Here is a 27,847-nt window from a genome sequence, read left to right on the forward strand (position 1 = left end):
CAGACCTTTGTGGGCAGAATAATGTCTCTGCTTTTTAATATCTTGTCTAGGTTGGTCATGACTTTTCTTCCAAGGAGCAAGTGTTTTTTAATTTCATGGCTGCAATCACCATCTGCAGTGATTTTGGAGCCGAAAAAATAAAGTCTGTCACTGTTTCCACTGTTTCCGCATCTATTTGCCATGAAGTGATAGGACCAGATGCTATAATCTTTTCTGAATGTTGAACTTTAAGCCAACTTTTTCACCCTCATCAAGAGGCTCTTTAGTTCTTCTTCACTTTCTGCCATAAGGGTGGTCTTATCTGCATATCTGAGGTATTATTTCTCCTCTCCATCTTGATTCCAGCTTGTGCTTCATCCAGTCCAGCGTTCCTCATAATGTACTCTATATATAAGTTAAATAAGCAGGGTGACACTATATAGCCTTGACGTAAATTTTGGCTTAAGAATTCTAATTACATTTCTGATAACTAAAATAGAGCATTTTTCCTGAAATATTTGAATCCCTTAAGCTATACTATCTAAGGATTTGTCTCCCTTTTTTTGAGCTTAGATTTATGGATGCTCTCTGCATTTTTCATAGGAAGATATTTTGTTTTGGATTCAATTTAGACAACATAATTATACTAATTAATTTTAAATTATCTAGTCTGTATATATGTATAGGATCATGTCTAAAGAATAAGACTAAGAACATGTGAACAAATAGTCACCTTTTCTTTGTTTGTGCAAACATTGCAAGGACATGTTCCTGGTCATTTATTTGAGGAACAGTCAACATTTATTACAAACATGTTTTAAAGATCCACATGTTCTACTCTGTTAAAATGGATTTGGCCAGCATACAGTTTGAATAACTTACAATCTTATGGGGAAAAAAAATGTCACAGATAAAAGTATATAGTTTTTCTTTCAAAAATATGGCAATTAAAAGTTTAAAAGTGTGGGTGTGTGTATGCGTGTGTGTGTGCTCAGCTGTTCACTCATGTCCAACTCTTTGCAACCCCACAGACTGTAGCCCACCAGGCTCCTCTATGCACGGGCTTCTCCAGGCAAGAATACTGGAGTGAGTTGCCATCTCCTCCTCCAGGGGATCTGCCCGACCCAGAGACTGAGCTCAGTTTCCTGTGTCTGCTGCATGGGCAGGTGGGTTCTTTACCACTGAGCCACCTGGGAATATCAAATATGTGTATGCTCATGTATATTTATGCTGATTCTCATTGTCCTATGGCAGAAACCAACACCACATTGTAAAGCAAGCATCCTTCTATTTAAAAAAAGGGTGTAAATGCAATTTTATTGGGACTGTTTGGGTGGGGAATTCCCCTCAGATCCGAGTGACGTTTGCAGTTGTGGATACATGCTTGTGAAGAGGGCTTCTGGGTTAGCAGCACCACTTCCCGAGCTCTCTCTTAGGTGCATCTCCCCCCCCCCCCCACCCCACCGTTACCCACAGTTTCACTTTCTGCAGTTTCCCTTACAGTCAGTTGCAGTGTGAAAATATTAAATGGATAATTCCAGAAATAAACAATCCATAAGCTTTCAATTGCAGGCCATTCTGAATAGCATGACGAAATCTCAGCTGGCCCTGCTTTGTTCTGCCAGATCCTGAATCATCCCTTTCTCCAACATCACCCACCTGCTGGTCACTTAGCAGCTGTCTTCGTTATCAGGTCAACTGTCGCAGTACTGCAGTGCTGGTGTTCAACTGACCTTTAATTTACTTCATAACGTCCCCAAAGCCCAAGAGTAGTGATGCTGGCAATTTGGACATGCGAAAGAGAAGCCATAAGTTCCCTGCTGTAAGTGAAAAGGTGAAAGTTCTCAGCTTCATCAAGAAAGAAATAAGTCCCATGCTGAGTTTGCGAAGATCTACATTAAGAACCAATCTTCTAGCCACAAAACCCTGAAGAAGATAAAAGTAATTCATGCTAATTTTGCTGTCTGACCTCAAACTGCAAAAGTTACAGCTACAGTAACATTGTTTTTGTTGTTCTAAGCCATGTCAGACTCTTTGCAACCCCATGGACTGCACACCAGACTTCCATGTCCTGGAGCTTGCTCAAACTCATGTCCATTGAATCTGTGATGCCATCCATCTCCCTCTGTCGTCCCCTTCTGCTGCCTTCAATCTTTCCCAGCGTCAGGGTCTTTTCCAATGCGTCAGTTCTTCGCATCAGGTGGTCAAAGTATTGGAGTTTCATCTTCAACATCAGTCCTTCCAATAAAGACTCAGGTTTGATCTCCTTTAAGATTGGCTAGTTTGATCTTCTTGCAGTTCAAGAGACTCTCAAGAGTCTTCTCCAACACCACAGTACAAAAGCATCAGTTCTTCAGCACTCAGCCTTCCTTATGGAAAAACCATTGCCTTGTACAGTCAGATATTTTAAGAAGGAGAAAGAGAGGGAAAGAGTACCTTCATATAATTTTTATTACAGGATATTGTTCTAATTGTCTATTATATTATTAGTTATTATTGTTAATATCTTACTTCACCCAATTTATGGACTAAATTTTTCATAGTTATGTACCTTTAGGAAAATACAGAGCATATATAGAGTTTGGTACTATCCACGGCTTCACACATTCTCTGGCAGTCTTGGAACGTATGCCCCGTGGATTCAGGGGGACTATTACAGATGCCAAAGCAATTTTATAGCAAGCTTTTCATCTCTCACTTTGCCAAGGGAAAGTATGCAGTTTACAACTAAACTATCTGTTAAGGAAATGGAAGAGTCACCCAGAGGGCTTCATGGTCTTTGAAAATTAGTGCCTAAAAATTTGCAGATGCCCCGTATGATTTAAAAAATCATTTACAACAAATTTAAGCAGAAGGATGAAATTTCCCCAGTAAACATGGCCACCAGGCTTATCTGGATCTTCAGTTTTTACCCAAATATGGTATTTTTAAGACTCCAACACAATCTGTTGTGTTTACCTTGCGGAAAATCAGGTTTGTTTTTTTTTTTCTGTTTTTCCCCAAAAAAGAATGAAAAGAAATTATCCAATATTTAATGACTGCACAATTAAGTCATTTTTTCCCCTTTCTTCCAGTAAGTAAATATTGATTTATTATTAAAGAAAACAGAAATATTCCTAGGTAAAACTGTGACTCCCTATGGAGTGAATTCTCATTGTCCTTTCTTATTTATTCTATATTTTAGTGGATGATGTACCGTGTCCCGTGTTGAACTTTTTGTTAATTATTAATTAGCAATTCTGAGAAACTGAGTCCTGAAGACTGAGTTACTTGTCTCAGCAAAATGTACAGATGGATGTAGATGGTACATCCTCAGTTTTGAGTTTATTCTACCCTGCTGGGTTAACACAGAGATAGATACGCAGGATAGGAAAGTCTGATGTGGTAACTTACATTTTAACACATTTTCCTGTTGTTTGAAGGCATTTGTATGCTAACTACTGGGTTAGGTTGCTAGAACTGCCATACCGATGCAGCACGGACTGTGTGCCTAAATAACAGAAGTTTGTTTTCCCGAGGCTCTAGAGGCTTGAAGTCTGAGAGCAACGTGTGTCTGCAGGCTGACTCCTCATGAGGGCCGCAAGGGAGATGGGTTCAGCCTCCCCTCCTTGGCTTGCAGATAGCTGTCTTCTAACTGTGTCCTCACTCGTCTTTTCTCTGTCCATGTCCGTGGACAGCATTTCTCTTCTTCTAAGAACCTGAGGCATGTGACGCTTGGACTCACATCATGCCTTTTACTTTAATCACTTCTTTGCTGTTCTTTGGCGAAGCCATGGCTGCCTCTCTGTGACCCCACGGACGGTAGCACCCCAGCCACACTCATCCTTCACTGTCCCCTGGAGTTTGCTCAAATTCATGCTCATTGAGTCGGTGATGCTATCTAATCGCCTCATTCTCTGCCGCCCTCTTCTTTTGCCTTCTATCTTCCAGAGCATCAGGGTCTTTTCCAGTGAATTGGTTCTTCACATCAGGTGGCAAAAATATTGGAATTCCAGCTTCAGTATCAATCCTTCCAATGAATATTCAGGATTGATTTCCTTTAAGATTGACTGGTTTGATCTCCTTGCCAGCCGAGGGACTTCTTCTTTAAAGATTTTACATTTGAATGCAGTCACACTCTGAGGTTTTAAGGGTTAGTACTTTCACATATAAAGTTTGGAAAGGAGACAATTCAGCTCATATTAAGTACAGATGGGGCAAAAGACACAGTTTGGGTTCAAAGATTTCATCTGGTTCTGATATCTGTTGGGTACTTTTGTCTTTGTAGTAGTTGGGAAGATAACTCATAAAGAAAAATAGCAGAGGAAGAAATAATAAACTAGAGCATGTGTCAGCTACGGTCTCGTTTTCCTATGACCCATCTCAGTACTAATAATGAAATCCAATTACTTTATTTTCTCTTCCATATTGAGATTATATCTCATAATTTTTTGTCCACTTTTTCTATGATGTGATCCCACTATCTTACATGACCATGTCCATCTGAAGGAAGCTAAAGCCTTCCTTTATAAAAACAAAATTAATCAAAAGTGCATTTTTTGGTGAATTATCCTCCACTCCAAACCCAGTTATTTGCTGCACATGTAGCAATGCCATATTGTAGGAGAAACATGATTCTTGTGCACACAATTACTATATTTCTACTTAATCTATTTTGTTTTATGAGCGCTATTAATTTAGTCTATGTGTGACATCTCCCAAACAGATTAAAAGGTGCTGGAGGGCAATGCATGTTCTTTGATTTGTGTTGGTACCCAAAGCAGCATCCAGAATCACACTGTACAGATAATGGCTCCTCAGGGAAGATTTTTTCACCAGCTTCACACCGTGGCACAATAATCATTCCGGTAGGCTACATGGTTTGTGAAGGCTGAGTTCCCTCCTCATAGTAATGTGTGTGCAACCTGTTTTACCATATCTAAATTGATCCAGGAAGCATATTTTTTCTCGATATATGCCTCAAGCGGGCTGCCATTATGGGAAGTCAAATTATTGGTCAGAGATGTCACTTGGACTGTGCATATCTTACACAAACACTCCCGAATGCTTTGTGGATAAAAACGCATTTTCTCTCATCCAGCGGAGTTACAAGTCAAGTGATTGCATGCATTTTGCTTGGGTTATCTTTTAAGCAGCCATGCAAAATATGCCATAGATTTCAGTGCATTGTATGTCTAATCTCTTGCTGTTGACATTTCTCCTTTATAAAAATGAGTGAAAGGCATGTATTGCTGAAAGCTCAAGTAGTTGTAGTTTAAGTGCCAAAATGTCACTGGCGGGCAAGCCACATGCTAGTGGTGAGGCAGGCCCTTTGAAGAGGACACAAGTCATAGACTAAGAATCCAGGTCATATTTTCAAACTAATAGCATTTTGACAGACTCTATTGTCAAAATACTGAAAAAATATCACAGATTTGCTGTAATATAATCTATCCTTCCCTGGTTGATCTCGAATGGAAAGACCACTGACTATTAATGGACCTTTGAAAATTCTCAGGACGTTCATATGGAGACACAAGTTTTAGTAAAAGTACAAATAAGACAATGTTATTTTTGTTTCTTCCCATATTTGGAAAGAGATAATATGTGTAGTTACATATTGTTTGCCTTTTCATCACGAAAACTTTCAAACATATATGAAGGGATGACAACAGTGTCATGGAGTCCCATCATCCCAAATCAACAGTCAGAAATGTTTTGTAATTATATAATTTTAAATAAAAATCAGATTGCTCATATAGATTGACAACTTATCAGCTTGTTATTTTGTGGGTTTTATATCCTTGGTGGCTCAGCTGGTAGAGAATCTGCCTACAACACAGGAGACCTGGGTTCAATCTCTGAATTGGGAAGATGCCCTGGAGAGGGGAATGGCTACCCACTCCAGTATTCTGACCTGGAGAATTCCATGAACTATACAGTCCATGGGGCTGCAAAGAGTCAGACACAACTGAGCTACTTTCATGCACATACTCACACACAATGTTATTTTAAATATTAAGTATATCATTTAATTACTTTATATTAAATATATAATATATAGGTCAACTATATCAGTTTTATTAAATACTTATTAAAATAGCTTTAAATGTCTTTAATATTTGTTGATATTATAGGACAAAATTCAAATGGATATTTTATCAATGACACATTTTTTTTTCTCATCAGATTAGAATGTCATTCTATCCAAAACTGGCTGTAACATCTACTGATTTTACTGGGGTTTTGTGTAATGTTCAAATCATACATTTTTTTTAAGTCTATAAATCAAGTTCTATAAATCAAGAGGAATCCTGATGGAAAAAAAGAAAGTAAGAGGTTATTAAAATCTAACTATTATTCTTTCATCCACTTGATGAGAAAGGGGTAAAGTTTGCTTTTTAGCAATGAGAAAATAATATGTCACCTAACACTCTTTTCACACTTACTCCTTAGATGACCCTTTAGAAGTCATACAACTATCTATCTATTTGTTCATATATTGACTCAAAAATCGCTGAATATTTTCCTGCTGCCACAAGCTGTGCTAAATACTGGATTAGTCGTGAGCTATGCAGCTGAGCCCTAACTCCAATAGAATTTACAGATCAGTCAGACACTAAACAACTCACTGCAATAAAAATGCAGATAGTGAGAAAATAGTGGAGGTAGAGCGTGTTCTAGGCAATTGTTAGCAGAAGATGCAATCAGGGCAATAAGTCAGCAGGCAGAAAAGTGAGTTGAAGAGGACTTTGCAGCTACACAAGTGAGGCGGGGTGGTCAGTTATTATAGGATGTATCAACCAGAAAGAGTGGGGAGGAGAAAGACACAGAGAGTACATAAAAAAAGGTAGGCCATCCTGGTAAACTAGTTTCTCCCTCTCTATTGTTTCTTAACTAAAGATGGATCAAAACCCAGTAAAATCTACTATCTTTTGATTTTATAGTGCTTCGCTTTAAAAGAAAGCCCAGTATCGTCCCTCAGTCATGTCTGACTCTGAGCCTATGAGGGTCCTCTGTCCATGGGATTATCCAGGCAAGAGTACTGGAGTGGGTTGCCTTTTCCTTCTCCAGGGGAAGTTTCCCACCCCTGGGAGCTAAAGAAAGTCTAGAGGTTCTGCCAAAAAAAAAAAAAAAAAAAAATCTATCCTTGTTGCTTAAGAATACCTTTTAAGTAGCAGAAAGTATAATTTAGTATCTCAAATAATATGTGATAATTTTTTCTTTACACCTTTTTTTTTCAGTAATCTTTGATCAAACTCCTTATGCCTATCGTCACCTTGCTTTGAGCCTGTCCGTTGCTAGTTGGACATCAATTCACCCAACCACAGATAGCATGGTACTGTAGTATTTATTACTGAAAAAAATCTCTGTAAGCAGATCTGTGAATTCACTTATCTAATGAATCTCTGTATACCTGGACCCATGTAGTTCAAACCCATGTTGTTCAAGGGTCAAGTGTACCTTATCAAAGTTCTCCTAACTTGTTTTTCTGCCTGTTGACTTACTGCTTTAAGTCCATTTCCCCCGCTGAAACCAGAGTAAATTCTCATCAAATTGGGTCAGTGCCCCTAACCGTCGTGTCATTCAAGGTCATCTGTATAAGCACGAAGGAGAGAAACCAAGGTTCCCCAAACCACCTGCTTGCTTTACTGTGTCCTACCTAACTTAAAATCATATAAGATTTCTCAGCATGTGCATGATCATCTTAATCTCTAATTTTCAATGGGCTTGGAATATTTTCCAAAAGCCTTCAAATATACACACATCCTCTTTAAAGTGAATTTTGGTGTTCTCAGCATACTTTTTTAAGTGTAAAGACCTCAGGGAAAATGGCAACATGGAAAAAAATAACAATTTATATTTTCTTCTTTAAAGTCTTTTCCCTGAAGTTAGCACAGTCATTTGAGTTGATTTGGAAAAGCTGCAAGTAACTGACAAGAAAATACTTGGTAGGCTCAGTCAGTTTCGACAACTGGTCAATTTAGGTTAAAAATAGGCCACCCTGGTAAATTGGTTTCAAATGAACTGCCATGATCAAAAACAGTCACAGCAACCTGTTATGTGGCTGCCTTCAACTTTATCTTAGCATCCAGAGCTTAGGTGAGAAACTATGATTCTAGTGTTTAATTTAGTTTTACTTTGAGTTTATTTAAAGAAATAATTCAGGTTTCTTTTCAAATGACTTCTTTATTTGATTCCACCATGAAAGAGCTCTGTTTACACAGAGGCCTTGGCATAGGATTTATTTGAATTTGAATTAAAATATGGGATGGTTCCAGAGTCTATCATATTTACATTCCTGGCAAAACCTAAATTTTGCTGGAAGGCACATATTCCTCTGTGAACTATGTAGGGATTTGAGAGATTTGGGTGTTTTCGAGTTCTTTTTTGAGGTCACGAAAGCTTCCTAAAGGAAATATATTGCGGCTTTACAAATTTGAAGGTGACAATTATTTCAGTATGCCAAGATCACCATGGTTTTCTGTTGGTATTAACTCTCGGTATATGAAAAGGGAGACATGAAACAGGAAACTGTTTTTCCCTACAACTGTGCACTCTGGGTCGGTGGAATCAGCTGGTGTCATCCTACAATCCAAATACGGCATTTCGTGCATCACCGTAGTTTTTTAAAGTAACATGCAGATTTAACCAGAGCAGGCCACTGACAGCAGTAGTTGCCATACAGAGATCTTCCCTAGGCTTTCACTGAACGTAGGAGCAATGTATTTTTGAACAATCACATACCGAATAAATGTCTTTTGAAAGATATTTTTTAAAGAAGCAGGAAGATAGATTATGTTTAAACTAAATTGTGTATTTCTTGCAACCTTCCTCCTCCTCCATTCAGTCGCTGTGAGAGTCTATCTAACTCAAGTCTTCCCTCAACCCTCCCATTTGGATTTTGTGTTCCTATAATACCTTGCCTTGATATTTGAATATCCCCAGATATTTGCCTATTTCCCTCCCTAGATGCTGAGATCCTCAGGAATAGGATGCTGAAACCTTATTCCTGAAGCTAGCACAGTCCTTTGGAGAAGACAATGGCAGCCCACTCCAGTACTCTTGCTTGGAGAATCCCATGGACGGAGGAGCCTGGTGGGCTGCAGTCCATGGGGGAAGCTAAGAGTGGGACACGACTGAGCGACTTCACTTTCACTTTTCCCTTTCATGCACTGGAGAAGAAAATGGCAACCCACTCCAGGGTCCTTGCCTGGAGAATCAAAGGGACGGGGGAGCCTGGTGGGCTGCCGTCTATGGGTTTGCACTGAGTTGGACATGACTGAAGTGACTTAGCAGCGGCAGCAACAGCATAGCCCTTCCTTGTAGGAGATAGAAACAGCTATTTTTTATTGACTAGAGTGAACATATCTTATTGGATTCAATTACCATATCCCTCTGTGTAAGTTAACGTCAAAACTTGGCAATGTATAGTTGCAAAGCAATAAAACTGTGGGATTCAGGTTGTTCTCAGAATACTCCAGTAGTATTGATGGAGCATGGAACACACCTGGGGTAACACCTGCAGGACCCGCTTAAAACTAAGTGCAGGAGAAATATTTGCTGTTAACCTTTCCGTGTTCTCGAGTCTCTTTGGAAGCATTTGTGAATAGCTGGGGATGGGTTGAGGGACCACTGCTGTGCATTTTAACCAGATTACTGGGAATGAGAACCCCCGTGTCATAAGAACTGAACACCAGGAAAAATGGTGTCCTATTCTCCTTACCACCATGCTCTCTTTCACACTTACATAGAAAAGTAGGAGGTCATTCCACTCAGGATATGGCATTTTTTCAATCCCATCCCTCCGATGGGCTGTGCAAAGGCCTTAAACAGGCCAACCCCCCTGTTTAACACAATAATTCTATTCATTGTGATTTCTTCCATACTAATTGAAATTAGTACTCTATAGCTGCTGTAACAAATGACCATGACCTTAGCATCTTAAAGCAGTCCACATCTACTGTTTTACTCTTCTGGGGACCACAAGTCCAAAATCAGTCTAGCTCATTTTAAGCACCCCATAATATGAGTTATTATGAGGGATAGACATTTAAGCTCTTACTAAATAGTAGAAGCTTTATATAGTTGACAATTCTTTTTTAAAAAACATGATATTTAATTTACTAAAAGGTTAACAAGACATTTTATCCCAGATTATACAAATTTTTCCTTCTTTGAGTCAAGGAAATCTAGACTTTACTGAAGTTTATACAAAGGTTAGTGTAGAAGATTGCTCATTGAAGCTTATGAAATTCTACAACTCTTCACATATAAAAGGATAAATAAAATAGTTGCCTTGCAGTCTACCTAATGACTTCTATCTGCTTATTTATTTAACTTAAAGCAACCATGGGGAACCAGGTATGTTGATACTAGGCTTTACAGGAAAGTGATATGGAAATGCCAATTAGAATCTAACAAAATCACACATTGCTTCAAATTCAGCTGGGCCACAGCTGGAATTGAATCTCTAAACCATAATTAGTAAAAAACCATACATCCAAAACTCTGTTGTTTCTCTCCTCACAGGAAAGAGAAACATGAAAAATACAGACAAAAGATTTCCTTCCCTATGGGAAGCCAAGTTGAACCGATTTCATTAAAGAAACTAAGCCAGTTTTATAATAGGACAAAAGGAGATTATATGCATAGCAACGTTGACAAAACTGAAACACAAGCACTATGTATTTTGCTTTTTAACAAATCACTTGTTCTGATTCTCCATGAAATTACAGCTATTTGCTGAGGTATACATTTCAAAGTTGCAATATCCTGGAGTTTTAATATTAAGAAGAAATCCTAGACACTAGACCACCAGGGAATCACTATAATAAAAAATCAATGAACAATCATTTACCTTGTGTATACTTCCTAATTACAATCCCCTTGGAGCCTCTCATCAATTATCATTATTTAATTTAAGGGGTACTCATACCCTTTCTTAGAAACAGATGATTTTGAAGGGTGTTTAGATAATTTTATCAGACACATAATGCAGTATAATATTTTTCTTCTTGAGTTTACTTAAGGCAAAATATGAGGAAATTAAAGAGTTATTTTCCTATATTACTGGCTGCTTCTGTATTCATCTTTCTTGTATAAAGAGCAGAGCTGGTAAGTATTTATTTAAATATGAATATGGAGTGTGAATTTAGGTGTAGGAAGACACTGTATGTGTTTGTCCGGTACACTTTCTTTTACCTATTTTGAGGAAGCAGAGATTAGTAAATATATTGTCATATTTGAGTATAATCTGAACACTATGGTTAGTGTGTGTGTATATATATATATATGTATATATATTCATACATGAGATGAATTGTGTCCCTTTTTTCAGTCCTGAGCTTTCAAGGATTGTTATAAATATTAGATTTTGGAAGACAGAATTTCTTAAACAAAGGTCATTGGAAAATCATCTTAATGAGAAGCCTTTGACCATTCATGACTTAAATCTAATGATTGAATTACTGTATAGCATCAGAGACTCTACTCAATACCCTGTAATGACTTTTATGGGAAAAGTTTCTAGAAATGAGTGGATATATGTGCAGGTATAACGGATTCACTTTGCTGTACACCTAAAACCAGCGCATTATAAATCAACTCTATGCCAATAAAAATTTTTTTAAAAAGCTGATTTATCTCAGTACTGAGTTCTGAGAAAGTTAATCCAATACAGAAACTTTATGATAGATAAATACTGAACTTTAAGAAATTCTCTGAATTAGTCTCTGAATCCAGTCTTATTAAAGTCCTTGCTTCAATCTGACGCATTGTTCTCTACATTTGCTAACATAATCATGTCTTATGCTTGATTTTTTTCAAATCTGTTCTAGAATGACCCACCAAATGGCCAGTTGGAGACCTTTCTTGAATATCATCACCATCTCCACACTTTGTAGCTCAGCCAGCTTTGCTCTCTGGTGACTTCAGGAGGCTACCAGTCAGATCAGTCCTCTGGTTTGAGTACTCAGTACTCAAAACAAAAGGCACCTTGTTGGAATGAATGTAGATCTTCAATCACAAGCTTTGATAAACAGAGACAGTGTTGAATTTTGACCATTCTAGCTTCACAGGTCAAGAGCCCTAGACCACTGCTCAAGCTGTATACCTAGACCCAATAGCCTCATGCCAACATGTTGCTTGTATGTGGGCAGGTATACTCGGAGCCCAGGTATTGGCAACTTGAATTTATTATTAAACTGCTTTACTCAACTTAAAAAGTCATTCAGTGAAGAATAAAAAAAAAAGCCAAACCATTCTATTTAAAATAAGTTTTTAAAGGTATCTGTGTTATAGAACTTCCCCTAGAAGAGTAAATCTTTCCTATTTGTTTTTTATTAGGCAATCCTTAAATTTTGGTTTTTAGTCATTATGAATTTAAGTGAAATTGAGAATAAAGACCTTATAAACCTCAAGGTTGTCACATATGTGCACTTTTATTTAACACCAATTTACTCTTAAAACAATGTTAAAAATAAATTACACCACTGGGTCTAATGGTGAGTTAGATGGCATTCAGTTGGACTATCTAATTTAAAATCATAACACTGTATTGTCTCTAGCAAGTGAATCTTTCTAAAGCTTAATTTATCCATTTGTGAAAAAGAAAATAATGAGATAGCCTATCAGTTTTTTTATTGCAAAATAAATGAGAAATTTCATCTGACGCATATAGGATAGTGTCTGACACATGGTATGTACTCAATAACTTGATACTGCATTATTATTAATTTAAAACTCAAGCAATATTAGTAAATGTTATTTAAATATTGATCATTTATTAGCATCCTCTAATAGAATCGATAACTTTCATAACATTAAAATATCCATTCAATTTTTGATTAAAAATTTAAAGAAAATGGGAATCAGCGCCACATCTCATAGGTGCTTAGCCATCTCTGACTCTTTGCAACCCCATGGACTGGAGCCCACCAGGCTCCTCTGTCCATGGGATCCTCCAGGAAAGAATACTGGAATGGGTTGTCATTTTCTCTACAGCAGATCTTCTTGACCCAGAGATCAAACCCAAGTGCCCTGCATTGGCAGGGGATTCTTTACCACTGAGCCACCTGGAGGTAGTCGATATAATAGGATATGAAATATCCGTGTGTCGCCTCCTGCCTGGGACACCTGTAATGTCAACTGCCATAACCAGACACCTGCATAAGTTGTCCTCCTCACCTCCTTTCTGGACTGAACCTTCTTGTTATATATCAATTTTCTCTTTAGATGAAATTGTCAGTAGGAGAGTGAAAAAAATCTTAATCCATTCTGAGTCAATGTGAAGATTTATCTACTTATTTTCCTCTTTTATTTCATGGTAGAAGATATTTCACATAGTTCACTGACAAAAGAGCTCTCAGGAAAATAGAAATATTGGATTTAAATGTATGACTTTCTTCAAGCATTTAATTCATACTGAACTGCCTCCTACCATCACTAAAGGAAACGGCAATAAGAGCGTAAAATCTCACTTTACTCAAATAGTCTCTGTTTTAAAAAATGATGATAAAAGAGCCCAGCCTTATAGGTCAGGGAATTGCTAAGGAAAAAAATAATCATTCCTTTCCTATTTATCTCACTTCAGGATTAATCTCTTCCTTTCCTGTAAAGGACTTCCCTGGTGGTTCAGATGGTAAAGAATCCGCCTGCAATGGAGGAGAACTGGGTTCGATCTCTGGGTTGGGAAGATCCCCTGGAGAAGGCAAAGGCTGCCCACTCCAGTATTCTTGCCTGGAGAATTCCATGAACAGAGGCGCCTAGGGGCTGCATACCATGGGGTTGAAAAGAGTCGGACATGACTAAGCTACTAACACTTTCCTGCTAAAACTTTTATATGCATTTTTCTCAGAGTGTAGTTTTTATGGATCTCAAGTATTGCCTGTTACACAAATTAAAAATAGAAAGGAGATGTGATGAATTATATCTCAACTCAACTGCTTTACATGAGAAAACTTTAGGTGGAGATCGGTTTTTTATATAAGTATTGAGATAAAAATCTTAGAAAAATATCATAAAAATACAATATAACATGTAAAGTCAATCATCTTTATGTGTGCAGTTTGTAATGGCAAACTCATATGCATGATAGAATTCTCCATGGTGTCTCTTCATTAAGGGTATCACTTGAATACAAGACAAAAAAAAAAAAAAAAACATAGTGATTCTACATTTAGAACTTTACCACATTAAAATAAATGTTTAAGGGTATGTAAGAGTTACCTATTTTGTGTTTGTTTTTTTTTTTTTTTTTCAGAATTACTTCTGTTTTTACTTGCATGCCTTTTTAAATTGCAGAAAATTTTCCTAGGTGTAACCTTATGCCATTGACCTCACAATAACTGCTAGGTTTCTCAAACAGCCCAGTGGTCAAGAATCTGCCTGCCAATGAAGGAGACTTATGAGACTCAGGGTGGATCCCTGCGTTGGAAAGATCCCCTGGAGAAGGGAATGGCAACTCCCTCCAGTGTTCTTGCCTGGGAAATCCCACGGACAGAGGAGCCTGGGGGACTAGTCCATGGGGTCACAAAGGAGTCAGATGCAACTGCACATGGACACAGCACACAACTCCTAGGCATTCAATATGAGTGTGAGTTCCAGTGGTGTGGCTGTTGTTGTTTAGTACAGAGTAAGTAACAGTTTTCTGCTGAGAATTCTTCACGTTTCGATCAGGTTTTAATTTCTCTTTGCACCATAGTCCTGATTCCTCAAACCAGTCTTTGCTATTTAATCCTTGCTTCACTTAGATCCGTGTTTTCTAACGAGCTCTGCTACATTTTCCTATATGTTATTGTCAGTGAATGCATGTGACTGTCACAGCTCCTGGGAAGGGACAAAGAGCCAGATGGGGATCAGGGCCTGTCCAACCAACCCAGCCGGAGACAAACTAGCTTCCAGGGTGCGCTAGTTGAGTAAACTCACCTCGTCATCCATCTGTTCTGTGTGCCTGACTCTTACCTGCAAAATGTTGATGTAGAAGGAAAGTAATTATTTCACAGGTATCACTGGTTTAAAAATGCAATGACTTCATTTAATATATATATATTTTTTAAATAGTATATAAAATAAATTAATAATATATATTTATATATTTAAAATTATATATAAAATATACATATACACATACACACACACACACACACACACATATATATATATATATCTTTGTGATCCCATGAACTGCATCCTGTCAGGCTCCTCTGCCCATGGAATTCTCTAGGGAAGAGTACTGGAGCGGGTTGCCAATTCCTTCTCCGGGGGTGTGTATATATAAACATATATGCTGCAGCTAAGTCACTTCAGTCATGTCTGACTCTGTGCGACCCCATAGACGGCAGCCCACCAGGCTCCTCTGTCCCTGGGATTCTCCAGGCAAGAACAATGGAGTGCCATTTCCTTCTCCAGGGGAGTATATATATTTCACAACTAATATCTGAGCAAACCCAGGCTAGAGCTTTAACTAGTCTTCCCTTTGCCCATCTTTTCCTTGCCATCTGCTTGAACTAGTTAACTGGTTAACCGGTTATGAATGATAAAATTCCTCAGGCTGTCCCTACATTAAGGGTATCAGGTAACTGGCGGTCCTCAAAAATGGAAAAGGAATGGGTCCCAACAGCGTGGAGGAGAGCCACGTTAGCCCATCCCCTCCTTCACAACCCCTCTGGCCCCATCTGTGATGGGGAATGTCCTCGAAGCTGTGTCTCTCCAGGTGGGAAAGCAACTCACAGTAAAAATCACAGGTCATGTCCACAGCCATACACTGGCCTACTCCTTTCATTTAACCTTTCAAGCTAATCTATGTCTTAGTCAAGCCCAATAAAAAGTCTCCTGTCTTGCAGCTATCAAAAATCTATTGTTGTTGAGCATTTGCCTTCACTGAAAATTTAGCTTCTTGTGCACTCACATATATGTTGTTAAAAACTTACCACCACACAAACACAGTCATTGAGCATAGTGATTTGGGTAGGACCTATGATGTTGAAGCTGAAACTCCAATACTTTGGCCACCTCATGCGAAGAGTTGACTCATTGGAAAAGACCCTGATGCTGGGAAGAATTGGGGGCAGGAGAAGAAGGAGGCAACAGAGGATGAGATGGCTGGATGGCATCACCGAATGGGTTTGGGTAGACTCCAGGAGTTGGTGATGGACAGGGAGGCCTGGCGTGCTGAAATTCATGGGGTCGCAAAGAGTCGGACACGACTAAGCGACTGAAGTGAACTGAACTGATGAGCAAGTCCCCTCTTTGTAAACTAAAAGAGAGGAATCTTGTGTATATTCATGCACTGATAAACTTCGGTATTCAAAATGACAAAAGTTGTAATGAGAAATGCGTTCCATCTTATAAGTAAACGCCTCACTGTCACCTTCTAGTTCTATTTCAAAACCACGGAGGAGGATTTTGTTTGTCTCTTAATAGCTTCAGGTGGGAGACCTAAATATTTAATGAATTCCATCAGTGCAAAGCCTAGTTGTTAAATACAAACTCTGTCTGCTGCTTGAGGTGAAGGAAGAAAATTTTGGTTTGTTTCGTTGGCAAGATTTTTGAGTCGACTGTGCTTTGCGACTCTGCTGGTATTTAAACTGCTTATCTAAGATTGCAGAACTCGGCCCGTGAACTCTGGACGTGAGGTACCATGGTATTCCTCTTTTCATTCTCATCTTCTTTTGTGTTTTAAAAATAATTTATTTCTCTTGATACAGATTCCTTGGCACAGTATTCCAGAAGATGTTTACCCAGAACTATATATACATATATGTGTGTGTATATATATATATATATATATATTCTTTTACAGGCCATCTGAGTGTGTGAAAACTCTTATTTTGTGAAGCAGTTTTAAAAGAAGAAGAAAGAATGAATGAGTCCCCTGGTGGTCCAGTGGTCGGGCTCTGCATTTTTACTGCCACGGGTGCAGGTTCGGTCCCTTGTCGGAGAGCTAGGATTCCACAAGACACGTGATGGGACCTAAATTAATTAACTGCCTAATTAAACATATTATTAAATGCATCATAGCACAATGGGGAGCCTCAGAGAAAACAATCAAACAATATACACTCACAGTAAATTTTAAAAATTAATTAATTAAAATTTTAAAAGAGAAGAAAAAAAGAAGAAAGGAAACTGATCGACAGGAAATATATCAACAATCATTTGTTTGTAAGTTTTCAGTGTAAACAAACAAAAATCCATGATCATGGATTGCTATGTCATAGCATAATTGTTATGTCACTGATTAGCTGCTGTGAGGTAAACACCTTTTGGGGTGTGGAAATACAACTGGAAGTTTCCTGAGGTGGGAGAGACATTTCCAAGCCCCTCTCTTTCCTCACATCATAATGTCTTTGCCTCCAGGTGATAACAGTGAATTCAAAATCCATCTAAAAATTGTCAACTAAAACATATCCATTATGGTCTCACACAGATACTAGTCAAACTATGAAGCAGTGAATATCTGCCCTCCGCCACCATCTAGATGCAAAAAGTGGCACATTTGTCATTAAGAGTACCTTCACCAAGAGAATCTAGGACTCTGATAGTGAATGGAGCAAGACTCTATATGATCTTACCGCCCCCGCCCCAGATCCTCAGCCTGCCTTCTGTCTGTGGAAAAACTTGAGCCAAAACAATAAGTTTAATCGGGGAAGCGAGAAAATGCAGAAACAAAGGAAAACAAAAGAGACCTAATAATAATAGTTTAGTGATTAAGCAAAGTCAAAGACCTTTAGTCCCACCTCATGGGCTATAGTGGAGAAGGCAATGGCACCCCACTCCAGTCCTCTTGCCTGGAAAATCCCATGAACAGAGGAGCCTGGTGGGCTGCAGTCCATGGGGTCGCTAGAGCCGGACACGACTGAGTGACTTCACTTTCACTCTTCACTTTCATGCATTGGAGAAGGAAATGGCAACCCACTCCAGTGTTCTTGCCTGGAGAATCCCAGGGATGGGGGAGCCTGGTGGGCTACGGTCCATGGGATCGCAAAGAGTCAGATAACTGAGTACCCAGTACACACACATGGGCAGGAGACAACATCCTGAGCCATGTGCTGTGAGCTCTCTTGTAGAGACAGAAACCTCCCCCATGGCACCCCAGGTGTAAGAAGTTAAACTACATGAGGACCAGACTGTAGCCATGACATGCACTGCCGCAATTCTGAGTATGGACCTCAAGGAAGTGGGAAAAAACCGACCCTGGAACTGAAGATTAACTTGGCCTAAAATAATCAAAATCACTGCAGATGGTGATTGCAGCCATGAAATTAAAAGATGCTTACTCCTTGGAAGGAAAGTTATGACCAACCTAGGCAGCATATTAAAAAGCAGAGACATTACTTTGCCCACAAAGGTCCATCTAGTCAAGGCTATGGTTTTTCCAGTGGTCATGTATGGATGTGAGAGCTGGACTATAAAGAAAGCTGAGTGACGAAGAATTGATGCTTTGAACTATGGTGTTGGAGAAGACTCTTGAGAGTCCCTTGGACTGCAAGGAGATCCAACCAGTCCATCCTAAAGGAGATCAGTCCTGGGTGTTCATTAGAAGGACTGATGCTGAAGCTGAAACTCCAATATTTTGGCCACTTCATGCAAAGAGTAGACTTGTTTGAAAAGACCCTGATGCTGGGAAGATTGAAGGCAGGAGGAGAAGGGGACGACAGAGGATGAGATGATTGGATGGCATCAGTGACTCAGTGGACTTAAGTTTGAGTATACTCCAGGAGTTGGTGAATGGCAGGGAGGCCTGGCATGCTGCAGTCCATGGGGTCGCAAAGAGTCAGACACAGTTGAGCGACTGAACTGAACTGAACTGAAAATAATCAGCATGATGCTGGCCAGACCATCAATGACTAATTTCAAGATGACTGTCAGAACTGGCTGTGCTGTTTCTGACTGAAGCCCCCTCCCTCTGTCTCTACAAGCTCTTAAGCACTGATTGTCAGGGTAGGAACGTCAGCCTTTGGACAGGAGTCCACATCCCACCCCCAGTTGCTAGCATCCGTAATAAAACAAACTTTCCTTTCCACCAGCTGGGTCTCACTAATCCTCTTGGGTGGCAAGCAACTGGACCCCACTTCAGGCGACAGTGGGACAGAAGAGAAACTAGAGAAGACGGTGTTCGAGGGGCCATGACTAGCGGCCAGGACGCTTGGCTGTTCCTCTCATGAAAGCACCTATGATCCTGGTGAACAGCACTGTCATTTCCTTTCTTTCTTTGCTTTCCAGGGCCTGACCTGGTGCTAAGCAGCAGAGAGGGAAACGGTGCCGGGTACGCAGAGATTAAAGATAGCTTCATAGTTCAGGCAGTGCCTGCTGTGTCCCTGAAGATACAGAGGAACGGATGCAAAAACTGTAAAAAGTGAAGGTAAGGTAACACAAACATAAAAGGAATACAGTGGTGTTGGTGAATGGTCAGACCAGGGCTAATGAAAAGAAACATAATGCACAGAAGCATATGCAGGGATGAGAAGAAATGGTACCATCGCGAGAGAGGAGGAGGAAGCAAACCTTCTGTGGGAAAGATGGCCCAGGAGGGCGTGGGAGAGGGATGGTCTTGCCAGACCGCCCCCCTCCACCCGGACAGGTAAGGGATGAGGGGTGGCGTCCTTGTGCACGAAGATGGCGTCCTCAAAGATACATATACACAGAAGCGAGGACTAAGGGCTTGCCAAGGATTAAAGGAAAGGTAAGTTGAGGCCACATTGCCAAAACAGGAGAGGAGTTAGTGAAAAGTCTAGGATAAAAGCTACGTAGTTTCTATGTCTGGGTCTCTGCCTGCCCAGCAAATAAGTTGATCTGTGCCATTTTTCTAGATTCCACATCTATGCATTAATATATGCTATTTGTTTTCTCTTTCTTACTTCACGCTGTAAGAGAGCAGACTCTCAGTCTACCCCCATCTCTACAAATGACCCAAATACGTTCCTTTTTGTAATTGAGTAATGGGGGAGCGGGGAGGGGAGAGTGGGATGAACTGAGAAAGTCGGATTGAGGTAGAAACACTCCCCTCTGGGAAACAGATAACTAGTGAGAAGCTGCTCTGGAGCCCAGGGAGCTCAGCTCAGTGAGATGACCTAGGGTGGTAGCGGGGAGGATGGGGTGTATGTACATATATAGCTGATTCACGTCATTGGACAGAAGATACTAATACAACACTATAAAGCAGTGACACTCCAATTAAAAAAAAAATGTAGCTTATGATATCCATGATGGGCAGTTATGGAAGGTTCATGGACACCTCACTGATACTGTAAAAATGTACATGAATGTACAGAAATGTACATGAAATGTACAGACACCAAGCAAGTGTCTCCTAAGTCATATGTTAAGTAAATCATGATTCTTCCCCTGCTCCAAATGGTGTGCATGGCCAGGAATTCATGGTGAATGAGATACAAACCCTGGGCCACAAGACAGAACAGAGACATGGGAAGAATCTAGAGAAAGGAGGGTCTGTGAGCAGTCAGCTGTGATGTTCTCCAGATTTAAAGAGAAAGGACTTGATTGAGGAAAGGAAAGTCAATCTTCTGTGTTTGGTTTTGTCTTCCTTATTTGGGGGCGGAATGTTTTTGTTTCTGTGTTTTAGTGAAGTAAGCCATATTTAACAAATACTTGGGAACAGGAAGTTAAATTGGGGGGAATATATACAACTGACGTGGACAGTGGGTTTCAAAGATCAGCTGTTGTGAAAACCACGGGATGGGAATGAATGAAAAATAAGACCAATGAGGAGGGGAAGTTTTGTGATGGGAGATAGCTTTTTATTTATTTCATCAACTACTAAAACTACAGAATATACTTTCATAAAGATTTCTCTGTATTTTCTCCAGGTATTTTGGATGTCCCTGAATTGTATCTCCCAGAATTTACATAGAACATGTGACTTGGAGATTTTCTATAAGTTGTTCTTCCTGAATTACTCCAGTGAGATGATGATACTTGAGCAGGCTATGTGGGAAGTTGTGTGGGTAAGTGTGTGCATATGAGTGCGTATTCTCTGCTTCACTCTAAAAAACAGAACCTACTTTCTAGTAAACATTAATGTGAATCAGGTTGAATTTTACTTTAACTGCAAACAAGCTCATATTGGATAACTTCATTTTGCAAAAAAAAAAAATTACAGCAAGGAAATGATAAATCACCATCAATTTAAAGCACACCATGTATCTAACTATACAATCCTCTCAAACTCCCAAACTTGTATGAACTAGTTTCTGGACATCTCTGCAGTTTGCTTTCTTATCTTTGAAATGAATAGGTTGGCTCACACAGTTTTTACATATTTTTCTATTTCTATTGGTGAGTCTGATTATGTGTAACAAAGACTTTCAGGGAAAGTGATCTATTTGTTTGCTGTTACCTGTAAAATTGAAAGAAAGTTTGCAGAGCTTTTCATTATCTCACTGAACCCTGTGAGGGAAAAAAAGTCTCTGTGCTGGTGTAGAAATCATCGCCTTCCCTCTGGTAACCTGCTCTACTGGTTCCATCTAGGTTATCTGTCAGTGTTCTAAATTGTGCCCCGTAATGGGCTAGACATCCAGAAGGTCCTACGTAAGCCACCTCATTCCCCCAAGAATAGGAGAGGAAATATCCCTGGCTTCCCAGCATCCCTCATCAATTTAGTGCAAAGGTATGTGTGTGTGTTAGGGGGAGGGGCTTGTAGGGAAGTGTAGGGATGCCTTTTAAGATCAATAAAAAGATGAGTCGGTTTCTGCTTTCACTTAAAGTATTTGCGTTCTCTACATTAGTAAATCATTAACTATCCAGATATCAGTAGTAGTTTCCTGGGTGTGTGTGCTCAGTTGTGTCTGACTCTTTGCAGCCCCATGGACGTAGCATGCCAGACTCCTCTGTGCATGGAATTTTCCGGGCAAGAACACTGCAGGTTGCATGAGCTTCTCCAGGGGATCTTCCCGACCCAGAGATCAAACCCGAGTTTCCTGTGTCTCCGGCATTGGCAGGTGGATTCATTCCCATTAGTGCCACCTGGGAAGCCCCTAATAGTTTCCTAGTCCTTTGGTGTTTTGATCAGTTTAAATGAAACCACCTTCTGCCTGAATTCCTGGAAAAACTCTGTTGCCCTGCCCAAGAATTCTATAAATTCCAGAATTTGACATGTACAAAGTAGACTCCGGTTCCAAGTTTCTCTGCGGCTACTTTCTTGTTTCTTTCCCAGCCCAGAATTGGAGCTTAGCCTCTTTTCCAGCATTGCCTCAAGACAAAAGAGTAAACAAGTCCTTTCAAATTTATTTTGAAACTCAATACCTCACCCATTATAAACTAGATTTTAAACAACATTATATACCTCGCGTGTCGATGTAGCAAAGTTCACTGTTCTGAAAACCCCATTTGCTGTTCCCCCAAGGGGATGTTATTTCTGGGCGCTTGGTTCTGTAATTTCCAGTGGCCCGCCATCCTGCCTATCCCATCTTTACACTTTACTCTTTGGCGCCCCCTCACTTCCATTCAATTCTGCTGTCTCCTTTAAGCCCTTCATTTTAGAATCCCCTGTTCCAAATTCTAAGTGCTTGGCGATGTATTTATCTGAACAAAGACATCTCTTTCCTGAGGACTCAAGGGACATCATGAAAATAATAGATACACACATCCATGTCTGTGCATGTGCACATGCCCATAAACCCTGATTCATAGTCCATCAAGCTTTAGTACATTCTAAACTCCTGGGGAAACTGTGCTGTTCCATTAAAAGACATCCATAACGATGGTTCCCTGACGTGATACTGACGTTGATGCTGGTCCTCGTTTTGGGGTCACAAGAAGGCAATTCGTAGAGCAAAGCCAGTTACCTGGGAGCACCAGCCTGCCCTGTGACCCACATCCCCACATGTTAAACCTTGCTCCCATATCTCACCTGGCGGAGAGCTATGGAGAGAACAGGGCTGGCATCTGACCTACTGGCAGCAAGCCGGCCGGGGAGAAGGTGTTGATCCCTTGACAGGTGTTACCTGCTCTCCCCTTTGTGTCTCTGTGGCTACAGGAAGGTTCAAAGAATAAGAAATGATCTTTCTTGGCCCTTGAGATTATGGATAAGCCCCTATATTCCATCCTGTGGCAATTTTTTTTTTTTAGAATAGCCTTGCCAGTCGTGTGTGGTACATGTGAGCCACACGTGTGAACATGGAGTGCCTTATACTTCTCACATGTGGCTCAGACGGTAAAGAACCGCCTGCAGTTCCCTGGGCTGGGAAGATCCCCTGGAGAAGGGAATGGCTTCCCACTCTAGTCTTCTTACCTGCGGAATCCCTATGGACACAGGAGCCTGGTGGGCTACAGTCCATGGGCTCTCAAAGAGACACGACTGAGCGACTCACACTTTCACTTTTTAAAAAAGTTTTGATTTTATTTATTTATCATTTATTTTTGTCTGCATCAGGTTTTAGCTGCAGTGCGGGGGTTTCTCTCTGGTTGTGGTGCTCAGGTTCCAGAGTGTGTGGGCTCTGTAGCTATACTGTATGGGCTTAGTTACCCTAGGCCATGTGAGAGCTTAATTCTCCAACCAGGGCTCGAACCCGCATTCCGTGCATTGGAAATGCAGAGTCTTAATCACTAGACCACCACTCACATGAATTTTAGACTCAGTCATGAAGAAATGAGCCAAGTTATAAAGAGGGGAGCACATCGAGGTCGTCACTGGGTGCTTTTAAAATACCAAGCAGTGCTAGAAAGAATCCTCCTGCCAATGCAGAAGACACAGGAGATGCAGGCTCAAACCCTGGGTTGGGAAGGTCCCCTGGAGGAGGAAATGGCAACCCGCTCCAGTATCCTTGCCGGGAAATCCCACGGACACAGGAGCCTGATGGTCTTTGTGGTCTCAAAGATTCACACACAACTGAAGTGACTGAGGACACGTGCTAGAAAATATGCTTTAAAAGAAAAAAACAATGTTCTTTTTCCCCAGTTAAATCTTTTCAATAGATCTCTCTCAAATGTTATTTGCCTTTTCTGTCTTCCTGACTTTCCTTTTCAGGTCTAATTAATTTAAGGAAATAGACATGGTATTCATAAAACAGGTATAGGACAGTGAAGCTCAGATTACTAGTGATTATTAAAGAGCTGGTGCAATTCATCTTGAAAGTCTACCTTTGGGTGCAGTGGGATGACCCAGAGGGAAGGGATGGGGAGGGAGGTGGGAGGGGGGTTCAGGATGGGGAACACATGTAAATCCACGGCTGATTCATGTCAATGTATGGCGAAAACCACTACAATATTGTAAAGTAATTAGCCTCCAGTTAATAAAAAATAAGTGAGAAAAAAAAATAGAAAGTCTACTTTCGACCAAATTAACTAAGCTCTGATTTATGTCGCCTAGTCTTGTGATGCTTAGATTCTAAGAATAACAGAGCAAAAATATGTTGTCCATTTCGTGAAGTCTCATTGAAGGTATATTCATAAGCTGACAAAGTGTGATGTAAAGGCTAGGATTCAAGTTATCCTGCTGTTTCAAAGAGCTTCCCTGGTGGCTCAGATGGTAAAGAATCTGCTTGCAATGAAGGTTTGATGCCTGGGTCAGGCAGATCCCCTGGAGAAGAAAATGATAACCCATTCCAGCATTCTTGCCTGGAGCCTGAAGGTTTACCTAATTCAGATCATGAGGCTCTCCAACTGAAATTTCCTATTGAGCTCTGATTACAAAACGACCTTAGCTCTGGATTTAAAAGTCAGTTGAAGCTTCACTTTTGGCCTCATTATCTCACTGCTTTAGGGTTCTTGTTAGTACCAGACTAGACCAGAGTCCTGCTTTCCTGTTCTCAAAGTCTGTTTGGACAAGTGTACCAAAATACCTTAACTGAAAGAGGAACCTACTTTCTTATCCCATAGACCACAACTCTTGTTTCCTTTCTGTTATTTTTGTCACCTATACTCCACATATGTCAACCAGTTTAAGGGACTCATTCTTGGTGCCTTCAATAAAGATGGTCACTTGCCATGTGGTGGTTGAAATATCACAAGGTAAAGAGTCGACTCAGTAGAAAAGGTCCTGATGCTAGGAAAGATGAAGGCAAAAGGAGACGGGGCTGGCAGAGGGTGGGGAAGTTAGATATCATCACTAACTCAATGGACATGAATTTGAGCAAACTTCAGGAGATGGTGAAGGACAGGGAAGCCTGGTGTGCTGCAGTTCACGGGGTCACAGAGTCAGACACGACTTAGGGACTGAACATAACAGCAACACAATGTAAGGGGGTCCGATACAACAAAGGAGCCACTTACATCTGCCTCAGTGACGCATGCTGCCAGTTCTTGCCAATCCACGTGGCTCAGTTCCACAAATTGAATATTTGATGACTAATCTCAAATGCAGTAAATCCCAGTTCTTCCACAAAAGCAGTTTAGGGAAGCTTAACCTTTGAAAAGCCATGCTTTCTCTGTTTGAACGTAAAACTAGTAATGAAGGCAATAAAGCTTTTTCTAAGCGGAGATGGCTGCAGGGTTTGCGGTAGTAGCTTTGGAAGCCCTCAACGTTTAAAAGCAGCGAAGCTACTTGACAACAGCGTGCGTGGCATCCATCCAGGCTCGTAACTACCAACACAGTCCTGGCTGTGCACCCTCACCTCCTGGTTATTATCAGCTGTGACTAACCCCCGGAACCACCTAAGAGAACAATGGCAGTATTTTTTTTGGTTGTTTCGTCCCAGGGTGAAAGAGCAATCTTGGCACACTTTTTATCTGTGACTCAGACAGTCCTTCTCAGAGTACTAATAAGGAGAAGGATTTTATATGGATGGTGAGATTTCCTCCACCACCAGTGGGAGCTCCTTACCTAAATGTTTCCCTGAGTTCATCTACTCCATAGCGAATTTCAGCCTCCGAGGGGAAGGAGCGGACAGCTGCAGACTCACGGTGGGTGTGTGTGCTTCTGCGTGCGTGCCCTTATATGATTTTAAACGTGTGAAGAGAGCAGAACAAAAATCCAGAAGGGAATGACACTGCCAGCAAAAGAAGCACACACTATAATAATGAGAGTGTTCTGAAATGATTACATTACTAAGCTAACTTTAAATTTCCCCCAAACTCTCCCCTCACTGTCAAAACTGCCTCCTTGTTGGTTGGAGTCAGAAAGGACTTGGCAATAGCTTTGGGCAGCTTGAGGCCACTCAAGATAGCACACACATCTTATGCCCTCCCTTCTCCTTGTTAAAAATATTTTGTGTGTGTGTGTGTGTGTGTGTGTGTGACTTTTATCCTATTCTGGTCCTGGGTGTTTGGGAAAAACTTCCCTACGCAAACCGTGTATGGACGCCAGAATTGAGTTTTGGTTTTTGACTTATGAGAACAGGGAGGCAAGTCAAGGATTAAAAAAGAGAAACAGAAATAGGGGAAAAGCAGCTCAGTGCAGAGATGAATATTATGTGGAAATTTCAAAGTACCCAAACCACTACAGTTTTCATTTTCAGTGGATCCTCTTGGCAGTGTGTTTGGCAGGGGTGGGGTGGGGGTCTTTGAAAAGACAGGCTCTTGTTCACTTTCTTGAAGTCATGCTGGTTTGAGTGTGAGGAGAAAACATGTCAGAAGATGGTGCATTGGTTTCAGTGGGGGTGGAGGTGTATGATTCCTCAAGCCACCTTAGAAGCCTCGCCCTGGAAGACAAAGGCTGTTCAGAGGAATACCATGATTAATAAACACCTGCCATAGAGGCGGCTCCAACGTGAGGGTGGGCGAGGATGGCCAAAAAGTCAACAAAATTACCCCAATCTACCCCCCACCCACGGAGAAGGTGATGGCACCCCACTCCAGTCCTCTTGCCTGGAAAACCCCATGGATGGAGGAGCCTGGTAGGCTGCAGGCCATGGAGTCATGAAGAGTTGGACACGACTGAACGACTTCACTTTCACTTTTCACTTTCCTGCATTGGAGAAGGAAATGGCAACCCACTCCAGTGTTCTTGCCTGGAGAATCCCAGGGACGGGGGAGCCTGGTGGGCTGCCGCCTATGGGGTCGCACAGAGTCGGACACGACTGAAGCGACTTAGCAGCACCCCCACCCCACCCCAATCCAGCATGTCTTCCCTGGTGTCTCAGTTTGTAAAGAGTCAGCCTGCAGTGTGGGAGACCCAGGTTTGATCCCTGGGTGGAGACGATCCCCTGGAGAAGGAAATGGAAACCCGCTCCAGTATTCTTGCCTGGAGAACTCCATGGATAAAGGAGCCTGGTGGGTTAGAGTCCATGGGGTCACAAAGACTCAGACATGAGTGAGTGAGTAACGCTTTCACCCCCAGCATAATTGAGAAGGACGTTGCAACCCGCTCCAGTCTTCTTGCCTGGGAAATCCGACATAGAGAGGAGTGTGCTGGGCTACAGACCGTGGGGTCCCAACTGAACGCACGTATCCTTGGCATAAAGTGGATTCTCTTCACAGCTATTGCTGAGCACAGTCGCTGCTTCTTCTTTTAAGTCTTTATGGAATCCCTTATCATGCTGATTCTATTGCATGTTTTGGTTTTTACCTCATGGCATGTGGAGTCTTAGTTCCTGGATCAGGGATGGAACCCACACCCCTGCCTTGGAAGGGGAAGTCTTAACCACAGGACTGCCAGGGAATTCCCCCTTGCTTCTTCTAACTCTCTGTAAATCAAAGTACAAGAGTGAAAGAAAGATCAAGGGAGACAAAGTGCTCCCAGCTACAGTCCTGGCCCAGGAAGAGAGATGGAGTCTCCTCCCTGGCTTGTGAAGAAACCATGAAAAAGTAATGAGAAGATACAAGAAACCCTAGGAGAAAAAAAGTCAGAGATTTTTGACCCAATCTTTTCATGCCTATACCTTACTGAATAGCAGATGCTCCTTAAAAACTGAAAGTGCAGAATGAGATAAGAGAGAATACTCTGGAGAGCTGAGTCATCTTAGACAACCAGGATTTAACTTCTAGAGAA

The sequence above is a fragment of the Muntiacus reevesi genome, chromosome 11, assembly GCF_963930625.1.
Source record: "Muntiacus reevesi chromosome 11, mMunRee1.1, whole genome shotgun sequence".
In the NCBI taxonomy this organism is placed as follows: Eukaryota; Metazoa; Chordata; class Mammalia; order Artiodactyla; family Cervidae; genus Muntiacus; species Muntiacus reevesi.